Genomic DNA, 16305 nt, shown 5'->3' with positions numbered 1-16305 from the left:
TTTTGGACCATTTAAGCTGCCTTCGGTAATGTGGGGACCTATCAGTTTATTGCCAATTATTCCACAACATATTTTGACAGTCCATGGACGCTACGATGTTCGACTTCACGAAGTCACTGCGGATTTTCAATACCCAAGTAGTGCATGTTGTGTCGATTAACTATTCTATGGTTCCTAAAAGACGAGTCGTCAGAGAATAATACATAATGAAAAAAGTTGGGATTTTGTTTTATTTGTTCACGTGCCCACTGACAAAAAGCTACCCTATTTTGAAAATCAATGCCATGAAGTTCTTGATGTGAAAAGAGATAATACGGATGAAATTTATTACGTTTCAAAATTTTCCAAACAATGCTCTGAGACATTCCGGAATCACAAGCAATTTCTCGTGTACTAACGTGAGGATTATTGGCCACTGCAGCTACTACAGCAATTTCATAATTTTCTCTAGAGACTGTTGTTGTACGGGTCTTTTTCTTAGGTTGAACACTTCTATGGGTAGTAAATTTTGTAACAGTACGATAAAATGAAGCCCGTTACACAATACTATTTGGAAAACGCTGAGCGTGGAGATCGACAGCATTATCAAGATTTCTTCCAGCTTCTCCATACACCAGAACCATTTCAATTTTTTATTCTACGGTAAGAACTCCATTGTAAAGTAGTATTTGGAATAATCTATGATCTAACTAAAATGAATTTTGTCTTAAATGTATTTTTTCTAATTTACTGTATTTAAGGAAAGAAAAAAGTAAACACTTTCGTAATGCTTCGATAGCCTCCGCTGACCTCAATCTACAATAATGCCAGAGCTAAAATTTAGGAATATTCTGGAAACGCTTTTAATGTAAACGTATTACTTAATAATTACTTCTCAAGAACGGACATACATTTTGGCATGTTTTCCAAAATAATAATTACCAAAGAGATCCGAAGCTCTATTGCCCTTATTTTTAACCGAATTCAAAAAGAAGGAGGTTCTACCTATTTACGTCGCGATGTATTTTGTTTATGTTGGAGTTTTTATTGCACTCGTTCAACGATTCTGTAGCGGATTGAAAAATACTTTTTTCCGTGGATAGACATGTCACAATGAAAATGGTGTATTTTTTATTGTCGATGTATTGTAGAATCGTAATCGTGCGTTCTCAGTAACAGTAAAATGAAAAAAAATGAATTTCGTCGATTACAGCGCCATCTATCGCGAAACGAGAAAAATGTTTTAGAAAAATCATACGGAGTTTTATCCAAACAATCCGAATATGTAATAAGAAATAGGGGTTCCCATTTAAGATTTTGAACTTGCCACACCCTCACCCCCGGGAGCCGTGTAGGGGAACCGATTTTAACATCAGTGTATGTACTCCTGAGAGTGATTAAATTTCGATTAATAACATTTTTTCATAGAGTGCCTATTTCTCGAGATATATGCAAGTTTTAATTTTTTTTAAATCACCCTATATATGCGTTTCTAATATTTTGTATATTTTGTTATGTTACCATACATATTTTATACTTTCAGATTACGATCCTCTTTAATTATTTGACACGCTGAAAACTCTTACCTATTTGTTAAAGGAAATCATATGATTATTTCAAATATTCGGTTGTTACTGAGTGAATTTTTAATATTTTCGAGATCTCTGTGTCTATGTTTGGAGTAATTGAAACATTCAGATTTGTTTTTATTGTTTTTTTTAACCCCAGTGATATGTTTCCTGTTAAGTTTTTCCAAAATATTGAATAAATTATACATTATCATTTTAATCAAAGCATGAGCTTTTTTAAATACATAACCCTCTGCCCGACCACTGTTTCAAAAATTAAACTGAGCTAGTTAGTTTTTTGTGAGCCCTGATTTTATCACTCTTTCGGAATTTAGATACTTTATTTCTTTATTTTCTGATATTAATTTTGACTGAGTTGATTTATCTTTACCCTAATAAAATTCTCGCGCCCAAAAATCTAAGCTATATGAATTATTTCAATTGTTTTCCTCAAAAAGTTATTAGAGCCAATCTTTCTGTTAGGACGGATTTTTCTGAGTAGGATAAACCCCAACGCAGGCAAGATAAAGCTGCTGGATTTTATCTGGCAACTGGCCAATCTTCCTAGAGACAATCTTAGCCCGGCTATTATCTCAGTGAAGTAAAAGCGAGGCAATAGTAACCCTGCCATTGTCCCCGAATAAAGTTGGGCAGGAAATAAGACCTCACAAAACAACATTAAGGTATCCCAAGATCAGAGCGTACCCAGTAACCACTGCTGATACAGTGGGGGGGATTAAGGTCTTTGTTAATCGATGTTTAAATATGTATAGGGATTTACGCTGAATCGGTACACCCAGTCCCCAGTGACCCTATTAAGGTACACGCTGATTTCAATTTGGGATGTACTCTCTTCGGTTTCCACTATGGCCAATGAGCATCTGCCTGAAAATATCATAAGTTTCCTTGCTTCTTTGATAAAGAGAGCCGCCGATGTGCAAAGGATCGTCTCTATTAAAGCCACTTACTCTTTTGTTAGTCATGCCATCAACACTGATATTGATGATGCCCTCACTCTGAGATTGATAGAGGATGATTGTGTAATAGCTATTCCTATCTTAGAGAAAAGTTCCGTGAAAATGAGTAACGTGACTCATATAGAATCAAAACTTGAAATAAAAACAGCAGGTCTTTTCATATTCTAAAGATAAAATGATAATGGGAAAAGGAAACATTGCTTACTTTTTAACCTCGGATGGTATCTTAAAATGATGAGGAATTAATAAAAAATCAGTTATTTGATATTGAAAGTTGGGAAAAAGAAGAAGCAAAGTTAGGCGATACCGTGTTTTACTTTCGGGAAAATATGAACATTGTCAGTATAGTCATTACAAATTAAAATATATAGTATTTCTGTATTCTATTTCTAGTGATATCATATGGCTTTGAAGACAGCAATGGAGGCACTAGGTGTCAAATATGTTAATGTTTTGAGCAAAGGAAATCAACTCGATGCTATCTCTTGGATCTTTTGGAGAAATCATTATTCCACCCCTTAATAAACGCGATGAACGTATTACAGAATTTCATAAGTTAATGGCAGGGGAACATAAAGGGATGAATAAAAAATGCGGACGAGTGCGAGACATTTATCGAAATAAATTAACGAGAGACGGAACACTGGGGTGGTCCAAAATTGCATTGGAAAATTTGTATTAAAATTTGTATGGGAATAACCCAGAAATGTGTTCGAAATGACACAAAAATTAATGCATTTTTTTTTGTTTTGAAAAGAAAAAGATATTTAAAGGTGCCGCAAGCCCCATGAAGTTTAAAACGTATTTGCCATAAGAAAAAAATACGTTTGTGTAAATCTTTTTCAGAATCTTTAATATTATCTTAAGCGAGTTAAAACTCAAAAGTTCTTTTCACAGTTAGCAATAGACTACGAATAAAATATTGCTTTTCAAATATCAACACCATACGTCTGTTATATAGAGTCCCAAAAAACACCCATAATGCTACAAAATTGCAGTTTAAAGAAAAATTCACTTTCAGTCAAATTTCCATTTGAGATAGGTTAAATAATTCATTAAATTCAATAAATTAATTGTTTAAACAATTTATTATTATGTGTTTTTATTAAACTTTTACTCGGGTAAACCCGGTGATACATCATAGCCACGAACAAAGTGAAGTGACTGATGAGATTAGAATGTTATAACTTAATTCAAATAATTTATTACGATGGTTGAAACTTCCTGCGATGATGTTGTAGGTATACAATTACGAGAGGCCACGAGCTTAGGAGGTAACAACAGTCACCTCTGGATGCTTTCTTAGAGCTACCATCTGCCACTCCATGGGTTTTTAGTCGCTCGCTTCCTGATGATCAAGAAAGTTTCTCACAATGCGACAGGTGTTTAATAAAACCGCCTTCTGAGCTACTGCCAATACCCTACTGACTCCTAAATGTTCAAGATGTTCCGTGCATCTTGCATGCACATTACCTGTAGCCGAAATCACAATGGGATAAATGGAAGCATGATTCACATTCATCCATATGGACTTTACTTCATGCCTTCACTCGCTATACTTATGGATCTTGGTTGTATAGGTTGACTGCAAATTTCGGTTAAGCGGACAAGCAATGTCGATTATGTAGACTCTTCCACCTTTTTTTTCTCGCATCACGATGTCAATTCGATTGGCCCGGATGTAATGATCCGTTTGGATAGTAACATCCCAATATAAGATGTAATCTTCGCTTTCTAAAATGGGCATTGGAATGTATCTGTAGAAGGGTACCCATTCTTTTAAGAGTCCTGGGTTTAGGGCAAGTTGTTGATGTATAATGCCCGCTACATGATCATGTCTGTGCGTATATTCTCTCTGAGCCATTACGCGACAGCCATCAATAATGTGCTTGATGGATTCGTTGGTATCTCCACATAATCGGCACCGGTCAACCACGTCTTGATGTAACACGTGTTTGCGATAATTCCTGGTGCTGACAACCTTGTCCTGTATTGCAATGACGAATCCTTCCGTTTCTGGATACAGAACACCCTTTATTAGCCAAATATTAGATGCCTCACTATCCACTTCACTTTGATCTAACATGTTAGGGTGCTCGCCATGGATGGCTTTCTGCCTCCATTGTATTTCTAATTCCTCTATGGTTTCTGCCCTGATATTCAAGGCCCCATCTGAGGACAAATTTAAGGGCGTGTATTCAAGATCCGCTTGACAGATGGTTCTGTAAAGCGCAACATTTCGTTTGCTGTTAAAATAGTCTCGTAACTGTATAACCTGTGACGCACACAGTTTTTTGACATCTACAACGCCTCTACCGCCTAAATGTCGTGGTAGAACTACCCTTTCAAACGCTGAATTTCCGTGGTGCATTCGGTGCTTCGTCATTTCTACGCGAACAATTCTGTTTAACTTTTCCAGGTCAGTGTTAAACCATTTTATGAGCCCGAAGGAGTACGTGAGGACAGGGATAGCATATGTGTTGATCGCCCTGATTTTGTTTGCCGAGTTGAGAAAACTTTCATAATTAATCTGAGTCTCGTAGTAAATGCAGTCATTAGGCTTGTCTTAACTATCGTATGTTGAATACCCTTAGATTCAAGAATACCCAGATATTTATATGATTCGCCTACAACCATTGCCTCGATGTCATTTTCGAACTCGTTCTCTAACTCTGCGGTCCCTAATTCCCCTCTGATTAAATGCACTGTTCTGCATTTATCTAGTCCGAACTCCATGTGGATATCACTGGAAAACTGCTTTGTGACATCAATCACTTGCTGCAGTTTCTGGCCTGAACTAGCGTACAGCTTCAGGTCATCCATGTAAAGAAGATGGGTCACTTGATGACCATCCTCATTATCATGAATTCTGAACCCATGATACATGCTGTTTAGTATTTTGCTCAATGGATTCAATTCTAAACAGAACCATAGTGCGCTGAAGGAGTCTCCTTGAAATATACCCGTCGTAAAGCGTATTGATCTAGTTACCCTTGATTGTCCATGATCAAAATACTTGATTCTTGTACCCCAGAGTCTCATCGCATGGCTTAGAAAGTCAATAATGCGTGGACAGATTTTGTAAAGTTTTAAGACTTCAAGCAAATAGTCATGCGGAACGGAAGGAAACGCTTGCTTGTAGTCAATGTATGCCGTGTGTAAGTTCCTTCGATGCTTACGAGCTTGAGTCATGGCAACAGCGTCTATGGTGACTAGATCTTTACAACCTCGTGAGTTTTTACAACATCCTTTTTGCTTTTTCTGTAAGAATGTCATTCTTGTCACAATGAGAATATACCTTATCTGCAATGATAGCTGTAAGACATTTATAAATTGTTGGAAGACAGGCTATCGGTCGAAAGTCAGATGGTTTTTGAGCGTCTGGTTTTTTTGTATCATATACGTAGTACCTTGGAGCATAAAACCTGGCATCAAATCTGTACGCTCAATGATCTTCTGAAAACACCTTGCCAACGCAAGATGCACATTCGTCAGGTACTTGTACTAGAAGTTGTGCCCCATGTCCGGACCTGGAGCTTTCCAATTACTTGCCCTTTTCACGACAACTGAAACATCTAAAGCTGTGATGTTTATCAGATGCATTTGTGGGCTATTGCCCGACCAGTAGTTAGTCATATCTTCCAATTGAGGGACTTCGGTGCCTTGGTGGTTATTTGGCTTTACTCTCAGTTCACGATAGAACCTTCTTTCATCTGTCTGAAAGTTTTGGGTTTGTTGCCTTCGTGCATTACTTTTCTTGTACCGACGCAGTCTGACAGTAAGAACATCAAGTCTCTGTCGTGGAGAGTCTAAAATTTCACCCAATATTGCTGGTGTTACTGTCTCGATGTGCCGAGGGTGGATGATTTTAGTAACATGGTTCATTAGCTTTCTGGTTCTCTTTCCTTTTTTATATTGAGTCAATCGACCCAATTGGCACCTTACTTTGCTGACATCCATATCCAACCTGGATAAAAACCTGGTGAAACCTTACTGTCGAGATGTGCTATTAGTGTACGCAGATGATTTGTGATGTTCATTTTGGGCGGAGAATGCCTTAGTGTTGGTTTCATATATCTGAACTCTAGTAAAGCATGACTAAAATTCCTTTCCAGGTGCTGTAGTTCTTCTGAGATTTCCCTATCTACATCATCGTTAGTAATATCAGCATGTGATTCTAATAGATCCGGTGCATGATCTTCATTATCCCTAGCACATGCCTTCAGCATCAATCAAGTCTTCGTTATCCACATCTTCCAAGGCGAGCTTATCAATAGGAAGCTGCCGTTCCACTATCATTTTGAAAGCAGCTATTTCAATAGCCAAAAGCAGTCTGTTTACAGATATTGAGCGTTTTTGATCTGCCAGATTCTGCTGATTTATTTCTGTGGCTATCTCTGGGTATTTAAGTAAAAAGAGTCTATGATGTTCTCTCGCCACACTTTCCCCACATTTCTCTGCCAAAAAATAAAGGCGCATAACATCTCTGTTCATATGGTATGTCCATTTTCGTCGATTTTTTGTTTGCTGAACCTCTGCTTCTGCCCCTGGTTGTATAAGGTCATCCACCTCTGGAGGATGTGGTGGTGTTGGATCATCAATAGGTTGAGGAAGAACATCAATTGCTCCTGCTTGACCGTTTGTCGCGGCTTTCTCTAATTGATGTTCATTGCCGTCGTTTCTCCACGCCAAATCAACCTGTCGTTTAATCTCCATTGCTCGGTCTTCCGTATCATGTAGATTAGTCCTGATGTCTTTCACCTTAGCGATAAGATCTCTTAGTGCGACTTTTTGTATATTAGGATACTTTGCAGTAAATTTTGTTCTTAAATTGTATCCTCTTTCCTTGTTTGTTTCAAACTTCGCACTTTCATAATAGAGACGCACCAATTCCTCTTTCATTGTGGAATCCCAATTGATGCTCTCCCATGGTATTTCTGTCGAGGTGGTTGGCTGCAAACAGCTAGTGCCAGCCAAAGTATCCTCACCAGGCATAGTTGATGTTCCACTGCTTACCGTTTGACGCAGATGTTCACCATCGCCACTGTCCCGCATGTTGCGGCCCCCAGCGGTGGCTCCAGGAGCGCTCCGATGATCCTCAGGAAGCGACAAGCGTTTCAAAATCTTTAATATATTCTCCATTTTTCATTAATGTGTTTTGGTGTTCTACTTAGTCCCTCTCCTATTCGTTATCAGCCTATTTGGCATGAGAAACCCTGTCAGTAGCAATGCTACCTCCAACATTGCCGTCAAAGTCATGAGAGGAGAGCTCAAGCCCTACCGCGACATCAACGCGGAACACCTTCGGTAGGGTTATTAAAAAATATTTCTGTGGCGAAATGTTGTCACAGGCTTATACTGCCCAATATGTCGAAGTCATTTTTGGTTTGAGTTAGGTTTTTATTCGATCATTTTGCACGGGGCTCTCCCGGTATATATCATCAGTCACGGACGAATTTTTATAATGCAATCATGTGATCTGATGAGAGCAGTCTGCCCAGACATATTGGACAAAGCCTGGTTTTTACCCAATCATTGAAGGACTGGGTTGCAGTGAAGTACACGATAGGGGGACCTACACCTTAAGGCGGGTTCCGAACCACCAGAACCTCGGTAAAGGTACATTGAAAAATTTCCAGAGGTACCGGCTCAGGGATCGAACCCCGGACCTCTGAGGTGAAGTCCAAGTGTCTAACCAACTGAGCCACCGAGGCTCTTTTTTTCGGTTTTTTTAGGGTTATTATTATTAATATTATTATCATATTTGAATAACGCTCAAAAGATGCAATTTTTTCTGAAATTTCTGGCTTTTTGCCTAATTTTCAATAGGAGTGAAGTAAAAATGGATTCAAGTTAACAAAAATAATGGTTTAAATAATTTATTATTATTCTTAATAATATTCCCTTTGCTTGTTTGGTACAATGTTGCGGTTTTTGTCTGAAATCTCAAACTGTTTGTTTATTTTTCATTATGGGTGACTTTATACTTAATTTGATTTGGCAAAAATAATTGTTGAAACAAATTATTATTGTTTAAGACTATCTTTATCTATATCAATGTCTGATAGTTACGGTTTTTCGCCAATTTTTACCGTTCTGTGTTTTTTCTCTTGAAGTCATAATAATTGATTAAAGTTAATAATTTAATGTTGTTTCTAACTATGTTTTCTGAAATATGTGCTAGAAAGTTTCGTTTTTTAAATAAAATCTTTAATTTTGCTTCGCCTGCTTAGTTAGTAACCATTCATCAATAAACATTAGAGATAAATACATTTTAAATAACCTCTTTCTGTTATCTCCAGGGCAGGAGTAAAGGGGGGGGGGGGTGTCTGATATTAGAATATTTGCAATTCTAATTTTTCATTTTACTCTTTGCAATAAACTGCTTGCTGTAATCTAAAATAAAACTTTTAAAAGTAATTTAAAGACCTAGTCCTTCCACCTATTCCTAATTATTCTGTTCTTTGTTTTTGCCTCTTGTATGAGATAGCTTGTTTTCTTTCAATTAATTTTTTGTAAGCATTGGGAAAAGGGCGAAAATAATTTACTTGAAACAACAATACTAGTTGAAAAATCATTTTTGTTGTGGTTGACTTATTATTTCTTTATAAGTAAAAAGGCGATGCAATGTTAAAGATTTGAGGAAAAACCGCCACTTTCTAGCACTTGTCCAATAAAAGATAGTTAAAAACAATATGAAATTAGTTGAACAAATTTTTTGTAAACTTTCATTCATTATTACCTCACTAAGTGAAAAAAGGACAGAAAGGTACAAATTGCCAAAAAACCGGAACTATCAGGTATTGATATAGATGAAGATAGTCATAAACAATAATAATTTGTTTAAACTATCACGTTGAATTAAACACAGACAAACAGTTGAAATTTAAAGAAAAAAACGCAAAAAAATCATAATTAGCGCAAAAAAGTCGCAAAACCCATTTTTTCACTTATGCGGGTTGTTTAGGACCACCTAAGAAAGGCGCATTGAGTTGTTTTTTGGGCCACCCTAAGAGACGCATTCCAATCATTGCAACTGACATGCCCAAGGAGCCGTTCCAGAAAATACAAATTGATTTGGTAGGAGCATTACCGGTTACCTAGTGCGGTAATCAATATATTTTGATGAGACAATGCTTTTTCACCGAATATTCGGATAGACTCAGCAACAATTGCTCAAGCAATAGCTGGTAATTTCTTCTCTAGATATGGTTGCCCTGAAGTAATTCAGAGTGAACTACAACTTACCATCCTCAAAGTTTAGGTCCTTTGGAACGCAGCTATAAATACCTTCGCTATCTCCAAGGCCCGCGAAACTGAAATGAATGGCTTAGATTCGCAGTCTTTTCCTACAATACCGCCATCCATCAGGGCACAGGTTTTGCTCTGCACACTCCAGTCCTTGACAAGGATGCTGTGTTTCCATCAATCTTCGATGAGAAGCCCCCTGAAAAAACATATAAATCGCTTTAAAAAATATTTTCGAAATATCATAACAGTAAAGCAAACGCTCATGTTAGACTTGAAAATACTAAAGAAAAGTAACAAAATTATTACGACTTGAAAGTGATTCTCAAAAATTTAAAAGAAGGTGTAGCAATATATCTGAAAAAGGAAAACCGCCATGACAAAGAATTTGACCCCTTTTGCGGTGGTCCATTTATACTTGATATATACACGAGAAAATAAATGAATTTTAGAAAACATTATTTTTAATTTGCCTAAAATCGGCATTATAACAATAATAAAATCTTATCTTACAGCCTCCCAGCTTCTTTCAAAATAAAAATCCTGGTCATCGAGGTAGGTTTATGCAAATCGAAAATACGCAGCCTCGCGCAGATACATAAAATCATTCTTAAAAATTAATAATTAAAATCATGAAAGTTAAAATTGTTTTAATAAGTTCGATTAAGGTTTCGATTTTATTATTAATTCTCAAAATAGTCATCTTCAAAATTGAAGACATCTTTCAATTCTGAAATCCTTTGATAACTTTTAAAAATTGCATCTTCAGCAAGTGTCAAAAGTGAATCTCTATTTTTTATACCTGAATTTATTCCTAGGAAAAACAAAAAAAAACAAAAATAAATTGATAACGTTTTCCAATGAATTCATAAAAATAACAAAATATATAATTGAACAAAATTAACCCTTACGAAAAACCAACAATTGAGTATATTGAAAATTAATAAAAACAGAACAAAACATACAAATAAAAATAAACGAGATAGGAGTGGGAATGACCGAACAAAGGGCCACCACTATTGAAAAGGACTAAAGGACTAAAGACGAATTTGAATATCCCTCATGTCCTTATAAACTATTTGTAGATTGTTTATTTTTAAAATGTCTGAAAATTGAACCGGAGATGTCCCCTTTTTTCATAATTTGTATCCTATTCTACTTTTTATTGAATAATTATATAAATTTGATACAGACAATCTAATGTGTGTCAAATTTCAATTTATTAAAACAATTTCTATTTGCTCAGGCAATGTTTTTTCGAAAACTGTTATAAAATTATATAAAATGGAATACATATCATTACATATTTTTCTGACTATATCTAGTATAGAAAGAATATATTAACCATACTTTAAATTTTTAAGCAAACTCAATATGTTTGGGCAATTATTTTTCTCAAAATATTTGAAAAAGAAACCATATTTAATGAATTAAAGATAATATTGAATAATTTTCAGAGCAGTAAATTTTCCTAAAAGCTTTATGTCATTGTTTATACAATTAAGTATGCTTTTTCAAATTTCCTTCAAATTGTTTATGAATGGTTTACGAATAAAAATTATTTAAACAATGACATTTTGTTTTTCACAAAATTTACTACTCTTGAAGATCATACAATATTACGTCTACTTCGTAAAATACGATTTTTGAAATATTGTAGAAAAAAATTGTTTAAACAAATTATAGTTAAAAAATAAATTATATCATTATGTTATTATTCAACAAAAGGTAGTATAGGCTAACAATTTTAGAAAAGGTGGACATCTCTTGCTTACTTTCTAGAAATTTTAAAAATAAACAATAAATATTTGTTTAAATAATTGACAAAATAAGCAGTGTTTGAAAAGTCATGCAAGATATTAAAATTGCCTATCTCTGATTATTTGTTTTAAAAAATACGACAGACATTGCTAAAAATGAACAATAACACGTAAAAATATAGATTTTAGATTTTTGGGTCATATTTGGGGCGCTGCAGGCGGGGTTAAAAATTAAAGCTATTAGTATATGTTTATTTTAGATCAAACGCTGAAGATGGAATTTTAAAATCAGAATACCTTAAAGCTTTTAGAATGCCGAATTTTATCATTTATGCATTCTAATCTAATTTCATTTTTATATTGATTGAGTTGATTTCATATCTGAGTATTATTAGAGTATTTTTCTAAATTTCAAAAGAACCAGAAAGATTTTGGATGCCTAATTTTATGATCATATATTCTACTTTTATTTCATTTTTTATGTTGCTACAGTTGTTTTTATATCAAAGCCTTATCAAAGTATTTTTATAAAAATTAACAGAAAACCCCCCAAAAATATTTTATATTTTGAATCATTTAATTGTATAGTTTCAACTAATTTCATTTTGAAACTAAATCCACGTTTAACAAAAACGTATGATAAAAATATTTCAAGAAATCGAATACAAGTTTAGTTAGTAGCAATTTTTAAGTAACTCACTCTATTACTCAAAATCAAAATATCACAGTTGTTTATAGTATTTCTATCAAACAGTACTTTAAAAGACATATGTGGTAGATTTCTTGAGAAATTATTGAATCAATTAAAAAATGAAAACAACTACCTTTTCCATTTGTTGCATGCAATTCATTCTATTACTGTTGTATAATAAATTAATTCTTATATATTTTGCATGTACGTATGTATAAAACTTGCGTAAAAATTAATTAGTGAATTTAATTAAATGTTGAATTTTATATAGTGCTGATTTTGCATTAATAATATATAATAATTTATAACAATTAATTCCATATTATAATTTTATTTCTTTCAAATATTTTTAGTATTGACTGCATTTAAAGCATTAGAAAAACTAAAATACTACTAAAAGTCACGTACGCCGGGCCTACGTGATAAACTCCACACCTTGTGGCGTACGTGAGCGGTGCTACTATTAGGTTCAACTTCGAAGATTTGCACTTGACTCCCCCGCTCTAATGCTATTCTTGCACGTAAGCCGAAAAATGCAAGCTTATAAATATATGCGTCTCAGGGCGAAACGACAGCTGATCTTCTTCACTCATGAAACCCTTAACCTGCGACACTCGTGAGACTTGTTATTTCAAGAAACCTTATACAATCTAATACGGTTTAGATTAATAATAAATTTATTTAAATTGTTGTGTGTGCCCTTACTGGATTATTGTGTTGTTAGTGAATAAAGTTATCATTCTAAGTGAATGGAAAAACAATGATGCACTAGTATTCTTTCTTCAACTTCTTCTGCATTTAAATTTATAAGAAATTCTGCAGCACTTGATTTTCAAATCAATGCAAGATCCAACAGGAAGGACGTAACAATCTCCGACTCCTAATCTCGCCTCTGGCCGTCAGCGAAAGATAGTCGTCTTCGAAATGAACTCAAACAACTCAAGACAAAATATTTTCGCTCGGACGACTCATTTGAGACAAATAAATAAGAAAAGGAAAAAAGAGGAAGAAAAATAATTAACTCACATAATACCTGCAAACGAACCACAGATATCTGAAAATAATCATTTGTCTAATTATGTATTCATTAGTGAAAAACTGATAAACGTCTAAAAATTATTTTTTTATAACAAAACTAAAAAAAATTATTTTAAAACAAAAATGAGCTCATCCCGATTTTTTGGTCCTCTAATAGTATCAGTTACATTTCCGTATTACAATCAATTTTATTTAAATCCATAATTTTCAAAAAACGAAATATTTCAATACACATAAAATTTTCTCGTGTGAAAACAAAGTCCCTCGGAGGCTTTCAAAAAAATGTTTGAATCTTTATTTTCCAAAGATATATCTGGTTGTGAAATTTTATTGTGAATTGTTTTTCCTGTAGATAAGACGTTTCAGCTTTTTTAGTTTATAAATTACAGGCGAAAAACAGAGGGAAGAGAAAATCAATTTCAATCCCTTTTTAACTTCAACACGCGCTCTGTTTGTCAATTTTTGAAATTATTGAATACAATTTCCAGATAATGCGACTAATAGAGGAAGAGGAATTCAAAACCAAAATTTAAACAAAAAATAATGTTTTCTGATGCTCAGCGTGAATCGGACTTTTGTAACTTCTCGCGATTCGTTTACTAACGAAATTTTGAGCAAGGGAAGACATCTCGCGACGAAAATTCAGAGCAAATTGTGATAAGGTTTTTGGGAAAGTTTCAGATCAAAATTTTAAATAGTTTAGAAGTGGTGATTATTTTAGGTAATGTCAGCGCTAGAGCTTTCGAGTCTACTGTAGGACTCTGGGGTTTGCTGCCATAACACGTTCTCGCGCTAGTGAATTTTTGCGTACAATACGATATTAATTAAATTTCTTAGCGAAATGTGCGAAAATCTTGCGAAAATTTATTAAAAATAAAATTAATTAATGTTTTATCAACTTACTATGGTTAAGTTCTAGTTTACTGATAAACTTAATTAAGGGTGCTAAAACGGGGTGCATAAAAATTGCAAAATTTATCAAACAATAAAATCTTATTAACGACCGATGGTCATACGGTTTTGCGGTTTGAAAAGTGCGCTTTGAAAATTTTCTAAGCCCTGGAATGGGGTTCGCGGTATCATTAGGTGGACTTAATGTCTGTTTTTTCGAAAAAATCTGGTAACTACTAATAAATGAAAGTAAAGTGGTGAGGCAATGACATGAATTTAGCAGGAAGTCGACTAACAGCTTGTGGCGCTGTACGGCTGAGTTAACATCGCCAACGGTTGTGTGTCAGCTTCCTGATCAGTTCACGTTGTTACTACACTACTTTACTCTCGATTCTCAGCAGTTACTGGAATTTTTCCAAAAATAAAATACTAAGCCCAGCTGCCGCCACTGCGAAACATTTTCCGGGGTCTAGCAAATTTTCAAGGTGTTTTTTTAAAATCGATTGATTGTTGGCCGTTGCTAAGTTTTAAGCCTTTCATATGGATTTCGTTATTTTGTGCACACCGTTCCAACAGCCTTAATATTGCATTGTAAGCGAAAACATATTAGCGCGAGAACGTGTCACGGTAGCAAGACCTAGAGTCCTATAGAATACTCGAAAGCTCCATCGCTGGCAGGAACTAAAATCGTAAGTACTCCTAAACTATTGAATATTTTGATCTGAAGCATTCTCAAAAACTTTATCTTCTAAGGTCTAAGGATGCCCTGAAGCGAATTCTCTGGAAATTTTACTTAAAAATTAAAAAAACTGTCGAACGAAGCTTGAGTTGATATGCACACTCTTATCTTACGTGCGACGAAATCAAGGGCCGTAGGCACGTTTTTCGTCCATTGAACGACTCCAAACGAGTAGAGTAGAACCGGGACCGCAATTATATTTGTCTCAGATACCTTATTTAAAGCTAAAAGATTTAAAAAGCAAATCTGACGAAGAACATGTTTGTATCTGCTTCGGAGAGACTCCATCACAGATGTTACATCCTAAGTGTGACGTTTCAGCACGCCCAGGTATGTATAGGTCTCTCCAGTGTCAAGATGTCTAATAACACTTATATCTACAAGATAAGGGTATCCAGAAGAATTTCGTAGTGCAAGGGATACAGGCAGAATTTTGATGCAAAGAAGAGGAGGGCTCATGGTATCGCTCTGAAAAACGCCCAGGCCACGTTGTTCGTTGTCGCACGATAATTTCCCGATGAGATAGTAAATCTTGTTTTCCAAAGGGGCATCAATCTCTGTACGCATATCACTATGCTTAAATGAACCTTTGAACTTTCCATCAGCAAGATAATAAGTCTATAAGAGGTTGAATGAAAAGCTGTCTGGTAGTCAATCCAGGCCATTGACAGGATGCGCTGTTGGTCAGCTGACTCTTTGCAGACGCACCTGTCAATTAGCAGGGACTCTCGGTAACCTTCTACACCTTTTTTCAAGCCACGTTTTTCGTACGACTCTCTCTCTCTCTCTACACAGGCTTAATTCTGAAAAAAATCCTGTTGTTTAGACAGCTGTAAATATCTTATACAGTAGGTTTAAACAACTTATTCGCCTGTAATTCTCTGGGTTGTATAAGTTATATTTTCCGTTAGGAGTATAGTGTGCCCTACCACGAGGCACTTCGTGATAGGCGTTCACAACCTTAATTATGAGGTGAATATGAAAACCAGATATTGGTGTATAGAAGTAAACTTCTTCCAACAGATCTTCTTGATACCATCTGGTTCCGAAGCGGAAAAGTTCTTTAAACCCCTTAGTGCTTTTTTCACCTCTGCGGCAGTGATTGATGGACATTCGACCGCATATGTTATGATGTTTTCGCAAAACTCCTTGCTGCAGATGATATTATCAGTATCTTATTTCGATTACATTGTATTCGAGATCTTGTATACCTCTCTCCAAACAGTCTCTATCTTGTTCGGCTTAGGTGGATATTTGACAGAAACAGGGAGATCGCTGAAGAGAGGCGATAGATCAGCGAGAAATGGTTAATTACGAGGGTAGTTCAATATGTCCTTAGAATGACCAACAAATGGCGCGCGAATCGCTCCAAATCATCTGTTTTCAGTCAGCACCACTCCCGACTAGATATATG

This window comes from Belonocnema kinseyi, chromosome 7 (assembly GCF_010883055.1).
Source record: "Belonocnema kinseyi isolate 2016_QV_RU_SX_M_011 chromosome 7, B_treatae_v1, whole genome shotgun sequence".
Classification (NCBI taxonomy): domain Eukaryota; kingdom Metazoa; phylum Arthropoda; class Insecta; order Hymenoptera; family Cynipidae; genus Belonocnema; species Belonocnema kinseyi.
Note: the sequence above shows the minus strand (reverse complement) of the source record.